This window comes from Aotus nancymaae, unplaced genomic scaffold, assembly GCF_030222135.1.
Source record: "Aotus nancymaae isolate 86718 unplaced genomic scaffold, 86718_ANA_hifiasm-v0.15.2.pri h1tg000033l, whole genome shotgun sequence".
NCBI lineage: Eukaryota > Metazoa > Chordata > Mammalia > Primates > Aotidae > Aotus > Aotus nancymaae.
Window position 1 is genome coordinate 14,263,120 of NW_026988447.1, and position 12,296 is coordinate 14,275,415.

Genomic DNA, 12,296 nt, shown 5'->3' on the forward strand with positions numbered 1-12,296 from the left:
TGCACTCCAGCCTGGGTAACAATAGCGAAACTCCGTCTCAAAAAGAAAATATTTGCCAACAAAAGCTCAGTTTCTGAGGTTGAATTTCCACTAAACCTTCAAACCAGCCATAAAGGTTGAGTGTCTAGTAAACAGTGGCTCAAGGTCATGAAATTTATTCCCCTTAATTTCCTCTCTGTCTATATATCTCAAAGGTTGCACTTGCCAATTCTTTAAATGCAAATACTATCCATTTCAAAAGACCTGTCGTTTTCTTTCAGAGAAAATTATAAATTAAACTCAGATAACTTGTAAGGACTTTTTCAGACACACCAACTGACAGGTGGGTCTGAAGTTCTAAAAAGAGTATAAGAAATAATGCTGGTGACAAAGTGTATTTGTCAGGTCTCCAGATGCAAGCCTGAAGCCTGAAAGTCTGAAGTCCTGCTTGCCTCGGCTGATGGTCTCCCACTCCCCGCCTGTGTTAGCCATGGTCCCTAATCGCCCAGCGGAGTTTCCCCGGACAAGCCCCTCACACCACCCTGCCATCTTAACTGTTATTATGATAATACTCTTATCTCACTCACCATTGTAACTGAACTAATGGTAATGTATACTCCTTGCCCCTACCCCCGCCATTGTAACTGATGTTACTCTGTAACTTTCCACTGCCCACCCCAAACCTATAAAACCAACTCCTATCCGACTGTCCTTTGCTAATGCCCTTTTCGGCCTTAGCCCATCTGCACCCAGGTGAATAAACAGCCATGTTGCTCACACAAAGTCTGTTTGGGGGGTCTCTTCATTCAAAGCGTGTTTTTAACAATATTATGCCAGCCTTTGCCTCAAGCCTTGTAAGATAACATTCACAGAATAGCCTCTCAAACAGACATTCTAAGCAGGCAGTCTCTTCTCAAGAACCCCAAAAGGAAAACAGTCATTGTTCCTGTCTTCATTTAGTAGCAGCATCAAAAGCATTTGCCAGGTGCTGACCTGCCAGCATAAACTTTCAGCACCTGTACAAATCAAGCTTAAGCTGTCTTTGGGAATTTATAATCCAAGATATATTTGGTATAAACCAAGCAGTGTCACTTTTCATGGAGTGGTGAAAGAAGAAGAAAGTTCTGATAATATTCTTGCACCAGGATTTCAGGGCTTCAAGACGTCATTTTCAAAGGTTCCTAGGACCTTGCTATATTACCCAGTTGGGTTATCATTGAATAGGCCAAATTCTCACCAATCAGTGCTTGGAGAGGTAGTGAGTCACTGCTGTTCAGAAAGGTGAGATAAACAGATCATTCCTGTCACACAAAGTAATTATCCAACCTCTTTCTAGAGAGTAGTCAGTGGACAGAAATTGAAAAGACAGAATTCAACCCAAGGACAGACCAAAGAAAAGGTCGAAGGATAAGATGTTAATTCTGGTTGAGACTCTCTAACCTATTTATATTTAGTGTTTTATAACAACTTCCTTCTATTTTATTTAAATTTAAAGTAGAAATCAGGAAGCCATGCCTGTCAGGATTAAAATGATGATGCAAGAAAAATATTCAAGATGTGGGTGTCATGCTTATTTCTGACAGATACAATGGAATTTCTAGTGGAGGATTTAATGGACATATAATTTTCCAGGAAAATAAAGGCAGGAATTGGAAAAATGTTCTCAGGGAATACTGATAAGGGACAGTCATCTAAACAAACCTTGTCAGTGATGGTTTCCTAGATTCCGTGGTCCAAAGTAGAATCATGGTAGGCAACTAAACGGGATTATATACAAAAGGGTAGAAAGAAAAGGGAGGCTGCTGGGACAAGAATGTGTTAATGAGGGCAAATGAGACGTGGTGTTCTATATCTAGCCCAGAACAGGCCAGATTACCTCACTGAGAAGACATTTCATTAGCGTAGATAGCCCTGCACAACTCAACGAAATCCATATTCACCCTAAGGGAGAAGGGAGGTGGAGTTTGTTTTAATTGATCCTTCATTGTTATATGAACCTAAGTTGGAAAGGGAAGGAAATGCAACCTGTATCATAAAGAATTTACTCAAATACGCTCTATCTCTAGTTAAGGGTGTGAGGTAGTCAAAGTCTTCTGACTCACCCCTGCTCTTTTGTTTCTTGGAGCTGAAGGGCAGGTACCAGTCCTGCCAAGGATGAAATCAAGTGGAAATTTGAGAGGAAAAGTCACGTGGAGCCGGAAAGCAGTGAACACAGCACAATACTTCCTCCTATCCCCCTGGGAAAGGAACCCTCAATACAAGTTGTCAGGCAACGACCCTTGACTACATTCTAAAAATACTGACGTAAAATGTAATCTGCATTTTTAGAAGAAAATAATGAAAAAAGGCATAGATGTGCATACTGCCACAAGAACAGCCACCCCTCACACCCTACGGGCTAGCCTAATCTTTGGACGGCTGGAATTCTAAGTGCTCTAAAATTAACTATTTAAAAAGCCTTTGAATCTTAAGCTGTCTCTGTTCCATAAATTAAAGCCGGCCATTTCCGGGGAAAGCGAAGGGGCCTAGCGGAAGGCATCAGTTGCTCCATGGGGCTGTATTACAGGTGGGAACGAATTTGGGGTTCACAGAATGCTTTGGAAAATGCTTTGGATCTGACAGGCATTTAGTGAGACGAACCGCCCTCCACACCCCCAGCCTTTTATCTACTTTGTCGGCGGCATGCAGCTTTCAGCACCGGGCAATAAATACACCAACCAGAAAGAGCCCTGCAAACCCTCAAAAGTCACCATCTCCCTGCTCTAATAAGCACGAACTGTAGTACGAGCTGGGGCAGAGGATGAGAGAGAGGGGAGGCTAAAGGAAAGAAAGTAGTTTTAGGACAATGACCAAACCTGTTCTTTTTTTTTTTTTGAGACGGAGTTTTGCTCTTGTTACCCAGGCTGGAGTGCAATGGAGCGATCTCGGCTCACCGCAACCTCCGCCTCCTGGGTTCAGGCAATTCTCCTGCCTCAGCCTCCTGAGTAGCTGGGATTACAGGCACACACCACCATGACCAGCTAATTTTTGTATTTTTGTAGTAGAGACGGGGTTTCACCATGTTGACCAGGATGGTCTCGATCTCTTGACCTCGTGATCCACCCGCCTTGGCCTCCCAAAGTGCTGGGATTATAGGCGTGAGCCACGGTGCCCGGCCCCTAAACTTGTTCTTAAAGAAAAAGAGGACGCCGATCTTTTCAAAATTATTACAGTCCTGCTTTCAGATCGCAGAGTATCTTTTTTTCTCAGTGCAAAATGACTTTGAAAGCTGTCCTGCGTGACGCGGGTGAGGACGGCGGGGTCCGCGACTCCCGGGGTTGCCCCGCGGGCAGGGCCTGGGAGCCGCGCCGCTTCCGAGCTCTGCAGCCCGCGCCGCGCGGCCCCACAGCACCCGCTCCGGGCCGGCCGCCAGCCCCGCAGCGCCCGTCCGGAAACGGACTCTGGACAGGCTTCCCGCAGGCTCTGGCCGCCGGACCTTGCCCGGGCGGGAGGGTTCCCCGGGCACAGCCCGAGCCAAGACTTACTGCGAGACGGCGACTCGCTTCGCGGGAACGGCGCGCGCTCCGGAGGGGCCTGGGCCTCACCCCTCGGGCCTGGGCCTCGCTGCGCCCCCAGCCAGGGCCCAGGTGCGCTCGCTCACGACATCAGGCGGCGGGCGGGCGACCCAGGACTTGGCGCCCGCTCCTCTCCGCCTCCTCTGGCCTCCCCCGCGGCCGCGCTTCTGCAGCCCGAGGCGATCTGAAGGTGAAACTGCTTTATCCAAGGCCGTTTTCTGAGCGAGCGGCTCAAGTCGTGAAAACAGACCCGAGGAGGAAGGTGGGCCTCCTGACTGGACTCTGAAGGGCCTTCCCCGGGTGTCCTCGGCTCCCAGTGGCTCTCGGGTGGGTCATTTTCATGCTGCGCTCAGGCCCAGAGCAGTGAGACATCTGTTTTCCATCAACCGCGAGGCAGAGGCAAATCCTGGATTAGATGTCGCCCGGCGCTCGCTGCATTCTCAGGCCCGGCCCGACAGATAATCCCCGCACAAACAGCATGAAAACAAACACGCAAGTTGGAGCCCGGTTCCAGAAAGATTTCCCAGTGCGATGACTAAAGGCTCTCGCAGCCAGCCTCCAGGATGGGCCAATCGCAGCACAGGGGGGCAGAAAAAGGGGGTTGGCTCGGTTTTCAGGTCTCCTGAAAACGCATCCTCCTCCCCAGTCTTGTCAACACAAATGCAAACACTGTCCCTTCAGGAGAAGTGAGTTCAGCTTGATGGGGCTGAGAGAGCTGAAATGGGCCAGCCTCTGTCATGGGGCAGTTCACTTTAAGCAAGCACAGCTTCTGAATGTGAGCGAAGAAAAAAAATCTGTTTCCTTCAAGTAAATTCTAACAAATGAGTCAAGTATGATACAATCAGTCCTGAAAATGATAAGCCGTGACTGCCTCTATAGGTCTTTTTTACTCCCTAAAATAAGTTGGAGTAAGGACCCTTCCTTCCGTCTCCCTCCCTCCCTCCCTTCCCTCCCTCCTTCTTTCCTTTCGTCCTCCCTCTCTCCCTCCCTCCTTCCTTCCTCCTACTCTTCCTTCTTCCTCCTCCTCTTCCTTCCTCCCTTCCTTCATCAGTCACAAGGCTGAGAATAGAAAGCTGGAAAAAGCATGAGTCTACTCTCAAGGGCCTTATCGTCTTTGCGGGGCGGTGCACGGGGGGAAGGTGGGAAGGTGGGGAGGGACGACCTACGATTTTGGAACACTATAAAATGATAGAAATGTATGCCCAGAGAGTTATAAGAACACAGAAGCCCGAAATCTTTCCCAGAAGAGACTGCATTTGTTTGTTTGTTTGTTTGTTTTGAGACAGGGTCTTGCTCTGTTGCCCAGACTGGAGTGCAGTGTCAGGAACATGGCTCACTGCAGCCTTGACTTCCCGGACTCTAGCGATCTTCACACCTCAGCCTCTCCAGCCTCTCGGGTAGTTGGGATTATAGGCGCACCACCGTGCTCAGACACTTCATATAAATAAAATCGTATAATATGTGTGGGCTTTTGTGCCTGGCTTCTTTTCACTCAGCAAAATTTTTCAGTTTACTCAGGTATCCATATGTAGCATGTGTCAGTACTTCATGACTTTTTATTGCAAAATAATGTCATATTATATAGATACACCACATTTTGCTTATCTGTTCAACATTTGATAGACATTTGGATTGCTTCCACTTGTGGCTAGTATAAATAATGCTGCTATGAACATTTGTGTACGAGTTTTTGAGTGGACATATATTTTCATTTCTCTTGGATTATTTACCTAGGAGTGACATTGCTGGGTCATACAGTTATTCTAAGTTTAATATTTTGAGGAACTGCCAGACTGTTTTCCAAAGCAGTTACACCATTTTACACTACCACAAGCAATATGAGGGTTTCAGTTTCTTGGTGGGTGTGAAGTGGTATTTCATTGTGGTTTTGCTTTGCATTTCTCTAATGACAAATAATGTTAAGCATCTTTTCATGTGCTAATTGACCACTTGAGTACCTTCCTTGTAGAAATGCCTACTGAAATTTTTAAAAATTTATTTTTTTAATTGGGGTTAAAACATATATAACATAAAATTTACTATTTTGTCACATCGAAATGTATATATACTGTGAACAGTACATCCACATTGTTGTACAGCCAACACTATTTGCCCATTTTAAATTGTCCTTTTAAACTTGTCTTTTATTGTTGAGTTCTCATATTCTGGAAGTGCGTTCCTTATCACATATATGCTTTGAAAATATTTGTTCTTATTCTATGGGCTGTCCTTTCACTTTCTTGATGGTGCCCTAATAGTCTTTAATAAATTCCTTTTACTTTCAGACTAACTGATGTCTGCTGTCAGAAGCTGAGAACACTAACAGATGCTCTGTGTTCTGTTAAATGCCACCCTTTCCTATAACAGCCTGTCTCTCATCATATCTTCTACCCAATATTGCCTTAGAACTTTGATTTTTATTTTATCCTAAATCTTTTCTCATTCTATCTGAATCCCACCTACGTCTTATATTACTGGGCAGACTCAAAGCATCAACAGTCACCACTAACACAATTATGAGCAGAGTTACCAGCGGCCTTCCTATTTATTTCCCACTTCTACCCAATTCTGGCCCAGAACCCTGCAGTCATGGGCAACGACCTCCTCCTCCCTCAAATCCTTTTACACTGTTTCCCCTTTCCTCTATTACATTGCCATAGCCACAGGGGATCTTATGGATGAGATCAATGTCCTGTTTAATCTTTGGATCCTCCTTAGTGCCCAGGACAAGGCTTTGCAAAATCCTGGAATACCGTAAGTGTGTATTAAATGGAAACAAATCTTACGTTCTGTTTCCTTCATTTTATTTTGTTTTACTTATTTTATTTAATTTTTGGGGGGTCTGGCTCTGTCACCGAAGCTACGATGCAGTGGCGCAATCTTGGCTCACTACAACCTCTGCCTCCCAAGCTCAAGCCACCCTCCCACCTCAGCCTCTCAAGTAGCTGGGACCATAGGCATGTGCCACCACACCTGGTTACTTATTGTATTTTTTATAGAGACAAGGTCTTACTTTGTTTCCCAGGCTGGTCTTAAACTCCTGAACTCAAGTGATCCACCTACCTTTGCCTCACAAAGTGTTGGGATTACAGGCATAAGGCACCATGCTCGGTCCATTTTTTAATTCTAAAATAATATTTATACAGTCCTTGATTTTAAACTTTTCTCTAAATGGCCACATGTGAAAGATGAGGGCCTGAAACTGGGTTTCAGGGCAAATCTATGGTGTTCAATTTAGGAATGAAAGGGTGGAATTCTTTTTGGAAATAATTTTTAGGAGTTTATGAGATGGTGAAAGAAGGTAGGGCTTCACAGATAAAGTTCTCAGGACCTGTAGAGGCACTAAATGGTATTATTGGGGCATCAGAAGTCTTAGGTAGACTTCTAATCATTTCCTGGTAGATTTTTCTGGCAGATCGGGCTTTATGACTGCCACTCCTCAACAGCTGGGTCTGCTTCTTGCATGACACTGTGAAACTCTGCATTCTGGACTAACTGAAAAGCATCTGTTTGAAGTAGCTGGAAAGAGCTGGTGTTCATTCTGTCCTAAGATAAACCAATGTTTACCGAGCACACACCTTATGTAAAACACTATCCTGGGCACAGAGAGACATGAGATTCATGTCCTGTAGTAAGGAGTTGGATGACTAATGAGCGCTATGGTTAAGATAAACACAATTAACTATAATCCAAAGCAGAATGAGGGGGTAAGGACAAGGACAATCACCTGTAATCCAAAGCAAAGCAGGGTGTCTTACTCTTCATAATAGAGGCATAAAAAACTGTTTTGAGAATTTAGGGAAGAAGAAATCACCTTTTTTTTTTTTTTTTTGAGTAGTAGAAAAGGCTTCAGGGAGAAGGTAGAGAAGGAGAGCTAGGCTTTTGCCTGAAAATTTAGGATTTCTATACCACAATCCTTATTCTTCAGTAACTCCCTTACTAGTTGGGAAGAAAGTCATACATACAAGTGGCTACAATTTAAGACCATGTACGATAAGATTCATTTGGAAGGGTCACAGAAAAATGAGAGAGTACTTCCTAAAGTCTAGGAAAGACTTTATAGAAAGGGTAGACTTGTAGACTTGACTTGGGCTCTAAAAGACGGAAAGCATTTATTAAAATGTGTGTTTTTGATAAAAAGCAATGAAATATTCTAGAAAATTTTAAAATCCCATGAAAGTATAAAGGATAAAATGGGCTGGGCACAGTGGCTCACACCTGAATCCCAGCACTATGGGAGACCAAGGTGGGAAGATTGCTTGAGCTCAGGAACTGGAGACCAGCCTGGGCAACATAGTGAGACCCCATTTCTACAAAAAAGTTAAATAATTAGCTGAGTGTGGTGGTGCACGCCTGTAGTCCCTGCTACTTGAGAGGTTGAGGTGGGTAGATCGCTTGAGCCCAGGAGCAAAAGGCTGCAGTGAGCTGTGATTGTACCACTGCTCTCCAGCCTGGGTGACAGAGCAAGACATAAAATAGAAATCATTTACAGATCCACTGCCTACAGATAAATCCATTGCCAGATATGCAATATGCTTAATAGATATTTGCAACTGAATAAGTGAACAAATTATATTACCATTTATAGTCTCTATTTTTCCTGTGCACCACTGCTTTCTACAAAAGTTGTACCAATTGACATTCCCATTAGCAATGCATAAAATTAAGATACACATATTCACCAGAGTGTTATTTTTAAATATTTGTGAATTTGGCAGGGAGAAAATAATAACTTGTTTCTGAAATTTAGATTTATGGGATCATTGGTGATGTTGCACATTTTACATGTGATCATTAACCATTACTATTTCCTTTAAATTGCCTATTCACGATCTTTGTACATTTCTCTTCGGAGAACTTGGAAAAAATCTGCGATTTTCTCAATCTTGGTTCTCCTGTGGCTATGACTGTGTGAGCGTCCTGCCATGGTAAGTGTGATCCTACTTTTTAAAAATACATTCTTATTCTCTGTCTCTCCCTGCTCTCCAACATAGCCGCTAAACACAGCCGACTGCTTCATCTGGTGATCAATCAAAGAAACCATGATTTGTTGCAATACTGGAAGGAGACCTTGGTGGTATGGGAATTACTGAGAGGCAGTATGTTCAGACTGTCAAGCTCACTGAGCCACCATGACTCTCTTTTTTAAGTGCTGGTTTTAGAACTTAATCTCCTCCTATGCTGTAAAATTAAATTTCACAGTATTCTTGCACTGACTCCCTCAGATTCAACTGACCGGCACTGTCTTGCCTTTGAAGTGTCTGTTCCTGCTGAGGCTGGTGTGGCCTTTTCTTCATCTTCCTCCGTCCAAATCTTGCTACCTGATGAAGTTCAACTGGTACCCGAGGATGAGAACGACCTCTTCCTCTGAATCCCATAAGCATTGTATCCCAGTGACAGCGCTTCCAGCCTCCCAGGTACTTGGGTTATCTGTTACATGCACTGCATCTCCTTATTACCTTGTATACTCCTTGAGGAGTTTGTGTCTTCTTTATGTCTACAGTCCCATCATTCAATTAGCAGAAACCCCAAAACATTTTACAAATTGACAGGTAAAATCATGTCATTTAACAGAAATATGAGCAGGAACAAAAAAAGAGTCACTTTGAAAGGAAAAAGCAAACCTTAATTTTTCAGTTGTATTGACTGTGCTCATGGTAAGATGTTGGGGAGAAATAAAAGAAAGTTCATCTAAACAAAGGAGTATCAGTAACTCAATCAACTCACAGAAACTCCTTGCTATGGCCTGAATATGTGCCCCCAGCTTCATATGGGAAAACTTAATTACCAATGTGATAGTATTAAGAGGTGGGGCCTTTAGGAATGTTTAGATCATGAGGGCTTCCCTTTCATGAATGGATTAATGCCTCTATGAAAGGACTTGAGGGAACTAGCAGGCCCTTTTGTCCTTCCACCCCCTTTGCAATGTAAAGACGCTCACAGCACCACGTTGGAATCAGACAGCAGCCCTCAGCAGACATCAAACCTCCCCACGCCTTGATCTTGAACTCTCCAGCCTCCAGAACGGAAAAGTAAATTTCTATTGTCTATAAAGTACCTGGCCTCATTCTGTTGTAGTAGCACATATCTTGAGAACTTCTGGGGGTAGAAACTAAAGGAAGAATTGAGAAACATGCCTCCTTTTGTCTTGTCAAAAAAATGTACAAGCTGCCCTCTTATTCTGCAGCCCTTTAAACCTTCTGCAGGAGAGGAATGGAATCTCCTGAAAGCTGCAACTGGAGTCCAGGGACTAAGAAAGTGAACTGGGACAAACAATTAACTTTAGATTGAACATAGTGTCAGTCCAGGAAAATAAGTACTAAAATAATATTTAAAAATAGCTGGGCAATGGACGAGGAAATTGCTACTGGCTTCCATTAGAGTAAGAGGATACTTTCTTGTAATATTTTCTTGAAATGATGATACATTGATCTTCTTGGCCTAATCCATTAGCATAGAAAGATGTTCCTTAGTCTCTAGGGATGCTTACTCAATAGGGGCCGCATTTCAGAACCATACACTGCTTCAAATATTCAGAAAGAGCACATGAAAAAGCCAAGACAGAAAGATAACTCTCTTTGGAGTCTTGGTGATTTTTCTCAATTGCTTGCCAAAAATCCCACTCATCATAAATCTGCTTATTTTTAATATGTGTCAGGCTTTTGAAGTTTCCAGCTAGAAACCTTACTTGCATAAAACAACAACAACAAAAAAAATAAAAACAGGCGGCCGGGTGCGGTGGCTCAAGCCTGTAATCCCAGCACTTTGGGAGGCCGAGACGGGTGGATCACGAGGTCAAGAGATCGAGACCGTCCTGGTCAACATGGTGAAACCCCGTCTCTACTAATACAAAAAAAAATTAGCTGGGCGTGGTGGCGCGTGCCTGTAATCCCAGCTACTCAGGAGGCTGAGGCAGGAGAATTGCCTGAACCCAGGAGGCGGAGGTTGCAGTGAGCCGTGATCGCGCCATTGCACTCCAGCCTGGGTAACGAGCGAAACTCCGCCTCAAAAAAAAAATAAAAATAAAAAATAAAAAATAAAAACAGGCAAAAAAGTGTTTTTTGAACTGTATTTCTTGGGACTATTGTGACCTAATGTCTGTTTAATTCTCAAATTACAGATGAAAAAACAAACAAAAGGAACCATGGAAGGGTTTCTTTTGAAATCTTTTATCCAACGTGTGAAAAAATATGATAACTGAGTTATTTTCTTATTCTTTATATTAATCATGATTTCAATGTCTGTTTTTAATTTCCAAAATTCTATATTTCATACAGAGGGGTTTTATTAAGAAACTTTTTTTCTTGCAAACCCCCATATGTTGAAATTTTTAATAAGTATAATTTACAAACAGAGAAGTGCACAAGTCTTAAGGCAACAGCTCAATGAAATATCACAAAGGGACCATGACAGGGTAAAAATACCATCCAGAACAAGAAATGGGACATTTCCAATACCCCAGACGCTCCCCTCCCTAATGTAGTTTTGAGCTTGATATATTTTTCCCTTTTTTTGAGATGGAGTCTCGCTCTGCTGCCAGGCTAGAGTGCAGTGGCACAATCTTGACTCACTGCAACCTCTGCCTCCTGGGTTCAAGCGATTCTCCTGCCTCAGCCTCCTGAGTAGCTGGGATTACAGGCACCTGCCACCATGCTCAGCTAATTTTTTGTATTTTTAGTAGAGATGGGGTGTCACTATGTTGGCCAGGATGGTCTCGATCTCCTGACCTCGTGATCCGATCATCTCGGCCTCTCAAATTGCTGGGATTACAGGTGTGAGCCACCACACCCGGCCTATTTTTTTCATAGCATATGAAATTTTTTAATAGCATATGAATGGCAGCAAGTGCCCAGATCAGCCCACAAAAAACAAAAAATGTACCTGGACTCTAGCAAAATGGCACCACATCAACATCAACATTTCCATGGGGAAATGCATGTTCAGCTCCGAACAGTGATACCGGGGGCATGCCCAGACTCATGATCCTTGAACCCCAAGTGTTCCCACTGCAGGGATTCTTGGTGGGTGGGTCTACGTGGAGGAGAGGAGGAGCTATGTCTGGATTTCAGTAATCAGTTCCCAGTCTACATCAGCTTCAGAGTCTAAACAAGAGAAAGCAGCACTTTAGCCAGGCATATGCCAAGTATTCTGACTTAGGAAAAAGATGCCAATTAGGGATTCTAGTGGGGCACTGGAAGTGTATGTTCGAGTTAGTGGTGATTTGTAAGTTGCATCTGCCTGTAAAATAGACATTCAAGACATTTCAGAGATGTACTCTTAGGTATCCAGTGTGGGTGAAGAATGCTAAGTGAGGCTAGTATATAATTGTTACTTCTGTTGCAATAACTGATCATTGTAGATTTTCTCTTTAACACCTGATTGCAATTAAAAGCGAGCATTCTAATGTTAATAGCTTAACATTGAAAAAAGAACTTAGTACAGCTATTTTATTCTGTTTTCCAGTAGTTTCTAAAATTCACAGAAAATGAAAATCACCTAGTAAGCTTGTCAAAACACAGATTTAAGGCTCCAACCCAGACATCCTAAATCAGAACTTCCCTAGGGGAGGCCTGATTATTTATGATGATCTAGCTAACAATACCTCTTGGTATTTCTTAGCTTCAGGAAAGTACAAGAAACACTGGCTTGGTCTAAGAAATATGAGAGAGGTATGTGTTCAGTTAAAAGTGCAATATAAACCTTAGTTGCTGTTGTCATTACTCATAATGATGAAAAAAAAAATGATGTGGAATGCTAAGAGGC

General features: G+C 43.2%; 1 protein-coding gene across 8 annotated transcripts in view; it reads right to left on the reverse strand.

Moving 5' to 3' along the window:
- TRIM2 (tripartite motif containing 2) overlaps window positions 1-12,296 on the reverse strand; it is a 198,287-nt gene that overhangs the window by 117,091 nt on the left and 68,900 nt on the right. Inside the window, exon 1 of one of the 8 annotated variants that reach the window (XM_064383810.1) lies at window positions 3,504-4,399. The exons of 6 other annotated variants lie outside the window; for them this stretch is intronic. The gene's annotated coding sequence lies outside the window, so the exon portion shown is untranslated. Of the gene's footprint in view, window positions 1-3,503; window positions 4,400-12,296 lie in introns of those variants that run through there. One more of the 8 variants, XM_012448535.3, reaches the window with a different exon arrangement.